This window comes from Entamoeba invadens (genome assembly GCF_000330505.1).
Source record: "Entamoeba invadens IP1 unplaced genomic scaffold scaff_1105074725289, whole genome shotgun sequence".
NCBI classification, from domain to species: domain Eukaryota; phylum Evosea; order Mastigamoebida; family Endamoebidae; genus Entamoeba; species Entamoeba invadens.
Window position 1 is genome coordinate 64,200 of NW_004191723.1, and position 9,742 is coordinate 73,941.

A 9,742-nucleotide genomic window follows, 5' to 3' on the forward strand; every position below is an offset into this window, starting at 1 on the left:
ATTATAATCAATAATACAAAAGAATAATTTTGTTCAATTTGTTTAGTTATAGTATGGTTAATTTTATTATGTTGTTTTAATAAACAAATTAAATTAAATAAACAATATTTATACTATATCGTTTTACTATATATTTATAATTGTTTAACTATATATTTTAACTAATGTTTTAAATAGAGACCGAGGATGAGGGGAGTTTTAAATTCATTTTGCCAAAAAAATATTTCAGTGCAAAAAAGCAATTCTTGCCGAATCATGTATATTTACAATAAATAGGTACATTTTTCGAACTTTAGATTTATTTACAAAAATTTTAGGCACAATTTATTTGAGATATAATACATTTATTTTCAATTTAGTCATCATTTAAATTTGTCAGTATGAATTATAAAATTATTTCGACCAATTTTAAATACAGTAAAATCTCTTATTAGTTTATTCCCTTATAAAAAGAATTTTTTCATTATAAAATGTTTCAACCAAACAATATTAAAAACACTTATTAGGGAAGAAAATAATTTCATGACCACTATTGAGGGGTTCTATTTTTCATTTAATCTATTAATGAGAGGTTTTACTGTAAACATTTTTTTACAATTTCAAACTTGTAAATTTAATATTTTTTCCAATTTAATTGTTTAATTAAACAAAAACAACATGTTTACTTTACCAAATATCAATAGATGAGAACAAAGGAGAATTTGAATTACACTCGAAATGCACCAATATCAACCAGTCATTCCAATTCGATAACATCATCAAAGCATTCCATTCATTGAAAAAAATGAAAAAGACCTCCAAAAATACTACTTTGCAAATTTCTACAATACCATTAAAAGCGCGAATACACACGTTTTACAAACTCAAAAAAAGAATCGTTTGTTTAACGAATGGAAAACTCGTGGTGATGATTGGTCATTTAATTAACACTTTTTTATAATTTAAATGATGACTAAATTGAAAATAAATGTATTATATCTCAAATAAATTGTGCCTAAAATTTTTGTAAATAAATCTAAAGTTCGAAAAATGTACCTATTTACCGTAAATATACCTAATGTTTTGGTAATTCAACCTATTATTATTATAATAATACCTCGAATAATAATAATAAAATCTTATTTAACAAAAATATTACCTCATTATGGTAATTATTCCTAATTAACAAAAATTATATCTAATTTATTATAATCAATCTATTGTATTAAAAAAACATCCTTTTTAACAAAAAACCTAACTAATATTATAAAAAATGACTAATTCAGTCGAAAAAACATCCTTTTTAAACAAACTCCGACTGTATAATAAAAATAATTAAATACTGAAATAGATTTGTAAATTAATTGAATGATTCAGTTAAGTTTGTTTCTTTTCTTTTTGGAATTTCTCTGAGCTGACATTGTTTTCATCAATCTATTAGTTTCTTTTGCAACACTTTTTCTTTTTTTTAATTTGGGTGCTTTATAATTGTTATTTTGCATTGATAATTCAACATCTTTTAGAAAACACTCGGTTGATTGCCAACTTCGTTTCTCAATTTGAATTTTTTTGTCACTTACAATTGTGTCAAATAAGTTATCTTCTCTGTGTATTAATTTAATTTTCATTTTGTTATAATGTAAATTTACCAAACTCTGTATCTATATGTTGTTCAGTTGATTGTAATTTCTAATTTGTTTTTACTTGTGTTCCATTAATATTTGTGCAATTATTTTCTTGTTCTAATATTTCGATAATTATATTTTCATTATCGACCCCAAGCGCACTTGACTCTGCATCAGATTCAAAAATGGTTCTATTTTCTTTTCTATTTAAAATGATTATACAATCTATTAAAAATTGTTTCGATGTCAAAGGAATTTCACTAAATAACTCTTTTTGTTTTTCTTTAATTGACATATTTTTTTCAGTGGTTTTTTTTTGTTTTGTCGTCGTTTAATTAACTGTGTGTTGTATTGAAAAAATTTGACATCCAATATTTTAGATATTTTTTGAGTTTTTCTATAAAAAAGTGAACATTTGGATGTGTTAACCCACTTAATCTGTTCAAAGCAGAATGAAAGCTTTCTGCGTGATTTGATGTCCTTTCAGCTAATCCATAGACACACCAAAACCGTTTCTTAAAAGCCCCGATTAAATAATTGTTGTTGAAATAAATCAACACGTTGTTTAAATCTTCATCGTTGTTGTCTTTTACAATTTCATCAAATGCGGAATTAATTCTATTTTCTGGAAGATACTGAAAACAGGTTAACTTTTTCACTATAAATTTAAGTTGGTCTCCATCAACACACCTTCTTTTAAGACCAAGATATGAAACCCTTCGAAACAAAGATTGACAGTAATGAAAATGACAACATTTTATTATTGTATCTTTTCCAAAAAGTCTTTTAAAATAAACCTGTTCGAAATCCCCCATTTCAATTTTATTTTGATGAAAAATTGGTGTTTCACATAGATCTTCGACTTTTTTAAATAACACATCATAACTTTCAAGTGATTTGAATTTCATACAACAATAAAAAACTGGAAAATTTTGACCGTTTTGAAGACTGTGAATATTATAAAATTAAGAAAAGATCTAAATGAAAAATCGAAATTCTAATATAATAAACTGGTTTTCAAAAGTCTATACTGGGGTGTCCCGATTCTTTGCATTTATTTTGTTTATTATATTTGGGAATCGTTTTTTTGTAATAAATTCGCTTATTACAAGTAAAAAAGAGAAAAACAGTCTTCAAAAAATATTTTTTTTACTTGAAGAATTTTTAAGCATTAAAATATTCCATATAAAATTTGAAATAACGGGATTTTTGTTTTTGAAATACACTCGAATAATCCCAAAAGTGCATTTTATTATAAAAAGCTGATAAATTTAATGCCAAAAATTGTCAAAGTCGAGTCTTCATTTATAATAATAAAATAAATAACAAGCGCTAAAGTATCGCGTAATATCAATATACTGATGGTGTTGTCACAACAATGACTGAAATATCAAAACACAAAATTATTAATTGTTTGCTCTTATTTATTTTTTCTTTAAAACTTGTTATTTCATTTTCTTTTGTTTAAAGAACAAAACCACGTGTTTGTTTTTAAAATGAAAAACTAACGAAACTGATATTTAGTTACAAATTGACACAAACAACAACATCCCAATTTATTAACGTGTTTATCGTTGTATGATTTGACCAACAACATTGAGTTTGTGTTGTGAAGTATCGAGTTGTGGTCAAATTAAATAACGGGATCGTTTTTTTTTGGAAAAAAGGCTGGCTAATATTCCGATAAATTCCCGATATTGAACAAAAATAATTGAACGGTATTGGTATTTTTTTCAAAATTAAGTCTGTACTTTCGATTTTTTGTTTTTTTTTGTTTTTTAGGAAAAATAAAAAATAAAAAACGGGACTTTAGGAAGTTCTAAAAATACAGCGGTACAGACTTTTGAACTACAGTTTAAATTCAATACTTGTTACTATAAAATGTTAACAAAAAGTTGGTACAACCAATAAATTGCTTAACCCCAATTTACTCATTTTTTGTTTTTGTTTGGCTTCCAAAAATGTTGAATTGGTATCCACAGTACCACATTATTTTCTATTATTTTTTATACTTATTAAAGAAAATTTTGTGTAAAACAGAAGAAATAATTGCAAATTTGTCCTAAGATTTTTTAAATCAAACCGCGGTTTTTGTTTGAACTTTTTGTAACTAACAAATATTTCAAAATAAAAGCTGTGTGGATTTTAGAACTACACAGACTTCAATAAAATAGTATAATGACTACCAATAAGGCAAAATAATAGAAAATACAAAACATAGACTGAAACACAATATTTAATGCCTAAACTAATAAACTTAATTGATAATAACAAATGACCAATATACTGACCTTTTTATACTTAAAATATTGTTGACTTTCTTAATATTTGAGATATCCCGCTTATATCCTCCAAAAAGTTTTATTATATTATCATAATTAAGCTCTGGCTGCACCCTTGCATTTTTTGTTCTCTCAAACAAATAAACAATTTTATTGTGTTTTTTGGTCATTCTGTTTGATTATTATTATTATAAACATTTAAATTACACAAATTTATAGTTTGTCTTCAAAAAGGTTTTAGAAGTAAAATTTGGATTTTTAAAAATTTTCATTAAAAAACTGCGGCTTTTTTCATTGTTTTTTTAACAAAAAAAAACATTTAAACTATATTTAAAACTATATTTTATAGTAAAAATGTTCAGTACTACATTTTTGTTTTCACTTTATTTTAAACCCATATGATGTTCTAATTTAAATCTTGTTTTCTTGTTTTTTGTAATGTGTATTTTAAATCTATTAATGTCATATAATACACTGTTAATAATATAATGAAAGGATGTAACAGTAATTATTTTAAGGGTTAAACGTGTTTAATAATCCATCATGTTCGAACACATAATTTAATGATTACATTTTTTAATTGTTTAATTTATGAAGGTTTACTCTTATTTATTAATGCCAGTCAACAAACACGTGTTCTCAAAATGGTGTTAGTTTAATTTTTATTGTTTTGGTTTGAATATTTAATTTTTTTTGTTTTATTTTTATGGTAATAATTCGTTTTTCAAAACACTTTTGGTCTTATTATTTGAAAAAATCGCATAAAGGGCAGTTTTGAGCAAATCATTTAAAACCCCTTCCCAAAATAGCATATTTAATTATATCTGTGATTTTTTCTTCAAATTGATATAAAAACGATCTCTTGTAAATTGAATTGTTTATTTATTGTAAAAAGATATTCAGATAGCAGAATTAACAGGGACCACAGGAAAAACCAGGGACCTAACTAATTTTAGCTATTGAATATAAAGCGGATTTTATACAATAAAACGGGCTAATATATAGATAAATATGTAATTTTCTTATTATTTGGTCTTAAAAACGGTTATTTTTCGGGATGAAAAAAAATGAATGTGTTGTATAAAGTAAGAATGAACAATAGTTTAATGTGAGTTATAATAGTAAGTTTATTATTATTTATTATTAATTAATTATAAAATATTATTCTTTTGTTCGGAGTGAGATATTTGTGTTTAATCACTTTTGTTTAAAAATCGACTTTTGTTTAAAAAAGTCATTTTTGTTTACATAAATCAATTTTATTTTTAAAATTCGTGTTTTTCAAGTTAAATATAAATATTGACATATTTATTGTATGTTCTTAATCATTTCCACTCAAAAGCTCAAAATATCTTCAAATACCGATTTTAAATAATCATAACATGATTCCTTCTGGAACACAACCTTCTTATATTATTTGGCATCAGCCTATTATCTACCAAACACAGCAACCGTTCATCAATGATAATACAAATGGTAGACAAATAGAAGAAGTTGTTCAAATAGTGAACAATGAAAAAGAAGATACAAACGTTTTAATCGAAAAAGATGAAACAACAACAAATAAAAATATTGTAACAACTATAATAAGTACTAAAGGGACACCTCTTCCAGTAGTTGATGGATTTTTGTTTTACAAAGATGGAGCATCCAAAAATACTTACAAATGTTCAAGTAGTAAAACTGGTTGCAAAGTTAAAATTAAAATTGCCAAATTTAAAAAAGAAAGTGCTTTGCTTGAATTCGAAGAAGCTATTTTTGTTAACGGAAGTGAGCACAACCATGCAATATCTGAACAGTTGGACAAAATTAACTTGGTTCACGACATAGAAAAAGTGTCCAAGATCATAATCATTTGTTGCAAAGATCTGCTGCAATGCAGGGATTTGATTATGGTAAGTATAAAGGAAGAATGTCTTCAGCGAACAAATTGTTCACGAAAAAAGCAAAAGAAAGTAGACCAACAAATGGATATCTTGAACAGCACGAAATCTATCCCAAGTATTTGCTTTACAAAGATGATATTATGTCAATATTTGTCAATAAAGAAAAAATGCTTAATCTTAATACAATTAACACCTTTCTTATGGATGGAACTTTTAGAGCCGCTCCAACTCCTTATTACCAATCTTATACAATACATGGTTTGATTAGTCAGGGGCAATGTTTTCGTTTATTTCATTGTTTGTTGATGAACAAATTACAATCTACATATGAAAAAATGATAGAAGTCATTATAAATTTTGGAAATGAATTTGGTATTAAATTATTTGATAAAGATACGATAACGATGGTAGATTTCGAAATTGCAATAGTAGACGTTTTAAAAAATAAAACACAAACAACTGTCAAAGGATGCCTTTTTCATTACGGACAATCAATTTGGCGGTTTTGTACAACACATGGTATGAAATCAAAATTAGAACACGACGCGGTGTTTTGTGAACAAGTCAGAAAACTCAAATTAATTGCATTTTGTCGTAGTAATGAAATTGTACAACAATTTAATAAAATGAAAGCTGCAACAAATTTGATCAATGACGATGATCTGAATATATTATATAATTATTTTGAAAAGGTGTGGATAAATGGTATATACCCACCTCAAATGTGGTGTCAGTTTTTTCAGTCAACAAGAACCAACAACTTTACTGAAAGTTATCACAATGCGTTTTTCAAGAGAATTGGAAGAAAGAAGCCAACACAGTGGCAATGGTTAGAAACAGTAAAAATTAACGAAGAAGAAGAATTTCAACGACTTAATAAATTAAAAACCTTTGGACATATTAACAGACCAGGAAAAACTTATTCAAAAGAAAATATCCAAATTAAGAATTTGACCAATGTGTACCTTGATGGGTTAATTGATAGTGACAAGTTTTTAGACGGTATTTCTAAAGTCTTGTGTTCTTTAGGATCAGAAAAACTGTATGAAGAAGTACCAACAGATGATATTTTAAATTATAGCAGTGATCATTCAAGTTCATTAAGTGAAATACAATCTTCAAAAATTCATAAACCAAAAGATGAGAAAGATTTAGAAAATGTTGAAGAGTTGGATAGAGATACACGTGATTATTTAACAACAACAAATCAAAAAATAAAAACACCAAAAGAAAAAAATGAAAAAGAATATTTAATTTTAGCAGAAGAACCCCAAAATGATGAAAAAATGTTAATAACACCATGTGAAAAATACCAAAGAGCTCAGATTGAACAAGAAACAAAGAAACCAATAACCATGGAATCTAAAATTGTAAAAAACGAAGAAATAAAAAGAAAGTACAAGAAAAGACATTCTTTAAGCAGTTTATTGAATAGAATTAACAAAAAAAGAAAAAGAACAGATTTGGATTAATTAATTATTTTTTTATTTCAAATTTATAATGTTAAATTTGTAATAAAACTTACAAATTAAAATAAACAATAAAAATAAACTTTACATTCTATAAAACAATATATTGTTTTTTATTTTTGGGGTTTTTTCATACATTAAACAAAAATGATATTTTTAAATAAAAACGACTTTATTCTGATTTTAAACAAAAATGATTAAACATAAATATATCTTCCTTTTGTTCGACCTTGTTTAACTTCAACACAACCATTCAATTAAAACGTTCATTCATTTTTCTTCAAAGACACCAATGAATTTTTCTCTATTCATTCGGTTGATTCAATGAGTCATTTTTTTGTTCAGCATTAAAAGTGACTCACTCAATAAATGAAAATAAAGTAAATAATAAATAAATTGTTGGAATGTTAGACATTGAGTAAATGATTGATAATTATTAAATGTATTAAACAACGGAATATAAATCAATATAAAGAACAAACTTTTCTTTTGCTCGGCTGGGCTATAACAAATAAGACAACTCTGAATGATTAATTAAAAGTTTTATATTTTATAGTTTTTTCTATTTTATTCAAAAAACAGTGTGTCTATTAATAGTTGGTCCCTGTTTTTTAAAAATAAACCAACATATCCTCCAAAACCCCGATTATTTGGGGATTATTCTTTAACAAGGAAACTTTATACCAAAAATAAAACTATAATTTAGTCTGGTCCCTGGTTTATGATTTGGTCCCTGGTTTTTCCTGTATGTGTAATGCCATTTTTCTTTTCTTAAAATAATTCTTTTTCACTTGAGGTTTGATTCACTGCTCAAACTTATTATTTTAAGATATAATTTATTAATAATTATTTAAATATAAACGATAACACATTTATTATTATAAATTATTATAAAAACAACATATTATAAATAAACAAATTGAAAAATCAATTAATCGCTAATAATTAAAACAAACATTAAATAAATAAAAGAAATAAACAAATTTAAAGAAATGGTTTACACTTTAAAAATAAAAATGACAATACCAATAAATCTAAATCTATTATTGATGCCAAATTAAATAATACAGAAAGTAAAAAGGCTGCTCTTGACAAAGCAATAAGCGCTGTGAGTAAGAAATTTATATTCTCCAACAATCAATTGGGCATAGCTGTACTTGACCAATTTCAAAAGTACTTCAATTATTTAAAAACGAATGCATATTGATTGTTGTAAATTTAACGCAACATATTCAGCGTGTCAAAAAGAAGCATAATGACACTGTTAATGCAAGCAACAATATGGTTATGGAATTGCGTGCCAAAATACAATCTCTTGTATTGTCATGAAAAGAAAATAAAAAAATACCAAAACCAATGAAGAACTTGAAATAGTTAAAAATTGCGAAAAAATCCGCGAAAATAATAATGAAATAACGACAAAATCTAAAAAATTCGAAGAATTTGGCGAATGATAAAACTCGCTTTTGGTAGAAAAAAAATTCTACAATGATTGTGGTTAACTATTTTTGGCGCTTAACCCACACGAAAAGATGGCGCTGAAGTCAAAAAGATTTCGTTCATTAATTTGATAAAAGAAAGAATATGGAAGATCAAGTCAAAACACCCAAGGCGAGGTCTCATTATTTAAACTTCTAGCCGATGCATCAACTTCATTTTCATTGAAAAAAGAAGATTGTGTTAAATATCAGAACCGCTTATATTTGGTCACAATTAGATGTATTGTGATCGAAAGTTACAATATAGATGATATTGGAAACTCTAAAGAAACCAAATTAAAGTCTGATTTCTAATTAACAATTTTTAAAAATACAACAAGGAAATTTACTTTTTCTGTTTTTTATATTTAATACATAGTATCGACCATCGCTAATTAAAAACCATAAATACATAGTAAATTTTTATTTGTTTTTACCGTATGGTATTCTCAAAGAAATGTTGTCAATCGTTTTCTTTGCTATTCAGATCAATCAGTTTCACCTTTTTACTACACCACAACAATAACACTTTTGTGGTTAACTATCGTAAATGGTCTGCCGGTTGTGTTAATATTACTTGGAGATATGCCAGAGGAAAAAAATACAATCTTCACATTTCTTGCTTTCCCTTTTGGATGTATAATTTGGTTAAAAAGTCAAAAATAAAAAACAATTATTTCAAAAAAAAGCTATTGATTATTAAAAAAACTAAATGTATAGTTTATTTTTTACATTGTTAATTAAAAATCAGACTTTACAGAATGTCGATTATACCTTAGACAACACAAAAAACAAAAAGAAAAAGCATATGATTTGACAATCCATTTTGATCAACTAACAATTGAGAAGAAAAACGATACGATTTTGGATGGATGAACAATAAGATCACCGACTTAAATGCCGAAGTCAACATATTCAGAAATAAGGTGGCTCTACAACAAGGACTGTAAAAATGAACAAGAAATATCAAGTAAAAATCAAAATAGTTAAAGCCTATATTGATCAACAGAGAAAAATAACACT